We start from the raw sequence: 3615 nt of genomic DNA, 5'->3' as shown, positions 1-3615 counted from the left end.
ACAGCTCCATAGTCACATACACAGCAAAGGAGAGATGTTGTTTACACCTAGTGATGTCAGTGGTATTGAGTGACATCACAGCACAGTGCTAAGGCTCCTGGGCCTGGACACAGCAGCGGCTGCAATATCTCAACGGAGAATACGTTTATATCTATGTGTGTGTGTGCGCATATATATATATATATATATATATATATATATATATATATATATATTTCTCCGCCGAAATCACTTTTAAACCCATTTCCACCTTTTTTTCCCTTCTCTTCCTCTTACTTTTTTTTCAAGTTTTTTTACGTTTTTCTCCTTTTCGCCTCTTTTCTGGGCGTATTATTCTTCTTTTTCTTCTTTTTTTTCGTCTAATGCATACCCCATCAGTGCAGCAATGCTTATTCAATACCGCCAGCAGATGGAGACACTGGGGGATAATTTTCTAAGGATTTATACTGATTTTTCCTGTCTGAATTTGTCGCACAGAAAGTTGCAGGCCAAATATGTGTGACATTTCTGCGACTTTAGCTTCTAGAGCATTTTTACAACATTATACATAGGTGCTGAATACATAAAAAGCGACTGTTCAGCGACAGACAAGTCGCATCGGCTGAAAGTAGGCCAGAATGTCAGTCCATGTTGGAGCAGGTTTAGATACAGTCTAAAGCATAGATCTCAAAGTCTGTGCACAGAATTTAGCAAGGGCCTCGCACCTTCTGATGCATCAGGTAGGTGCACAATAGCATAGCCTAACCCTCTGTACTTTGGTCTATATTGATGCGGGACATAGACAGCCAGCTGATGACCAATCCATTAGTGCAATGGATGGCTGGAAGCATTTGTCTTTGCCTTTGCAATACCACAGAAGCAATGCATGGTCAATGTACAGCAATGACACACCTGTGTGAACAGCCAGGAGACCCCCCCCCCCCCCCATGTTATGTTACATAGTTACATAGTTAGTACGGTCGAAAAAAGACATATGTCCATCACGTTCAACCAGGGAATTAAGGGGTAGGGGTGTGGCGCGATATTGGGGAAGGGATGAGATTTTATATTTCTTCATAAGCATTAATCTTATTTTGTCAATTAGGAACATTCAGCACCCACCCGCTATCAAGGCAGCTGCCTATCATGTCATGCCCTACCTGCACAGGTGTGCTGGCTACTCAAATGATCCAATTAAGGAGGCCATTTAGTCAGCAGCAGCAGAAGTCCTGTGCCTGGACGCTCCAACAGGGGCCAGACACAAGCAGAAGCAGAAGCAGCAGAAGCAGCAGCAGCACCACCTTTTGTTTTTTGGCTGCAGCAGCAGCAAGGCCCACAGGGCTGGCTAGCTGGCTAGCCAGCAAGCAGGTAGCAATGAAAGTAGGAATCTTTCTTTTTAACCCTGTAAGGGGGTGGTGCACTGTACCCGAAGATACTGCCATATCGGGTCAATGCATAGGGCGACGGAAGCAAGCTTCGAAATCGGCCCCCGTTCTCAAAAATCCATTTAATATATGGTCCCCAGATAGGGGACGTATCAGATATTAAACTGATAAGAACAGATACTACACTTGATCTTAGCCAAAAGGCCGAGAAGCGATAACCGTGAAAGGGGCGGGCCCAACAAGGTCCCCTTCATGGGCACTATCACTGCTTGCTGTCAGGGAGGCTGCCAGACAATTTTCCATGCACACTCTGGGCTGGGGGGCAGTCAACCACCAGTACACACAGCAGAACCTAAACCCATACCATTATTGCTAAGCAGCAAGACAGGGGCCCATTGCACTCCCACGGGGCCTTTTTAAATGCAATCCATAACCCGGATTTGCCAGGAACCCTTCTTACTCCTCCTACTTGCATGTGACACTGGGCTTAGGATCTGCATAGGAAACACACACACAAGCACACACCTACCTTTGTTGCCTGCAGATGCCTCCTTGGCTGTCCCCAAACGGTATCAAACCAACACCCACGGGAAGCTGTAAGCATAGAGGACATGCCTGCACCCCATTGGACTTACCTGTGTGGGTTAAATCCGGGTTATTTGACAACCTATGGCGGTGATGGTTCTGCTCAGGCAGAGCAGTGCTGATGCTCCTCATAAAGCTGTCGCTGCTGTGAAGGTTCTAGGTGACATCACAAATCCCTTTGGTTACATACACAACAAAGCTGGGTTGTTGTTGTTTACACTCTGCAAGGCCTGTGGAAGTGAGTGACATCATAGCACTGTAGTTCTGAGGGTTCAAGATGGATGCAACAATCTCCTGTTGCTTCTATGAAGGCCGTAATAGACGACATCACCAAACAGCTCCATAGTCACATACACAGCAAAGGAGAGATGTTGTTTACACCTAGTGATGTCAGTGGTATTGAGTGACATCACAGCACAGTGCTAAGGCTCCTGGGCCTGGACACAGCAGCGGCTGCAATATCTCAACGGAGAATACGTTTATATCTATGTGTGTGTGTGCGCATATATATATATATATATATATATATATATATATATATATATATATTTCTCCGCCGAAATCACTTTTAAACCCATTTCCACCTTTTTTTCCCTTCTCTTCCTCTTACTTTTTTTTCACGTTTTTTTACGTTTTTCTCCTTTTCGCCTCTTTTCTGGGCGTATTATTCTTCTTTTTCTTCTTTTTTTTCGTCTAATGCATACCCCATCAGTGCAGCAATGCTTATTCAATACCGCCAGCAGATGGAGACACTGGGGGATAATTTTCTAAGGATTTATACTGATTTTTCCTGTCTGAATTTGTCGCACAGAAAGTTGCAGGCCAAATATGTGTGACATTTCTGCGACTTTAGCTTCTAGAGCATTTTTACAACATTATACATAGGTGCTGAATACATAAAAAGCGACTGTTCAGCGACAGACAAGTCGCATCGGCTGAAAGTAGGCCAGAATGTCAGTCCATGTTGGAGCAGGTTTAGATACAGTCTAAAGCATAGATCTCAAAGTCTGTGCACAGAATTTAGCAAGGGCCTCGCACCTTCTGATGCATCAGGTAGGTGCACAATAGCATAGCCTAACCCTCTGTACTTTGGTCTATATTGATGCGGGACATAGACAGCCAGCTGATGACCAATCCATTAGTGCAATGGATGGCTGGAAGCATTTGTCTTTGCCTTTGCAATACCACAGAAGCAATGCATGGTCAATGTACAGCAATGACACACCTGTGTGAACAGCCAGGAGACCCCCCCCCCCCCCCCCCCCATGTTATGTTACATAGTTACATAGTTAGTACGGTCGAAAAAAGACATATGTCCATCACGTTCAACCAGGGAATTAAGGGGTAGGGGTGTGGCGCGATATTGGGGAAGGGATGAGATTTTATATTTCTTCATAAGCATTAATCTTATTTTGTCAATTAGGAACATTCAGCACCCACCCGCTATCAAGGCAGCTGCCTATCATGTCATGCCCTACCTGCACAGGTGTGCTGGCTACTCAAATGATCCAATTAAGGAGGCCATTTAGTCAGCAGCAGCAGAAGTCCTGTGCCTGGACGCTCCAACAGGGGCCAGACACAAGCAGAAGCAGAAGCAGCAGAAGCAGCAGCAGCACCACCTTTTGTTTTTTGGCTGCAGCAGCAGCAAGGCCCACAGGGCTGGCTA

At 45.3% G+C, this 3615-nt stretch overlaps 1 non-coding gene across 1 annotated transcript; it reads right to left on the bottom strand.

The window, feature by feature from the left end:
- Positions 1 to 1389: 1389 nt before the first annotated feature.
- On the bottom strand, positions 1390 to 1580 carry LOC130341368 (U2 spliceosomal RNA). The gene has a single exon (XR_008881317.1). It is a non-coding gene; the product is annotated as a U2 spliceosomal RNA (small nuclear RNA).
- Positions 1581 to 3615: the final 2035 nt, after the last annotated feature.

The sequence above is a fragment of the Hyla sarda genome, unplaced genomic scaffold (genome assembly GCF_029499605.1).
Source record: "Hyla sarda isolate aHylSar1 unplaced genomic scaffold, aHylSar1.hap1 scaffold_618, whole genome shotgun sequence".
Classification (NCBI taxonomy): domain Eukaryota; kingdom Metazoa; phylum Chordata; class Amphibia; order Anura; family Hylidae; genus Hyla; species Hyla sarda.
Note: the sequence above shows the minus strand (reverse complement) of the source record. Positions and strands in the feature narration are given on the sequence as shown.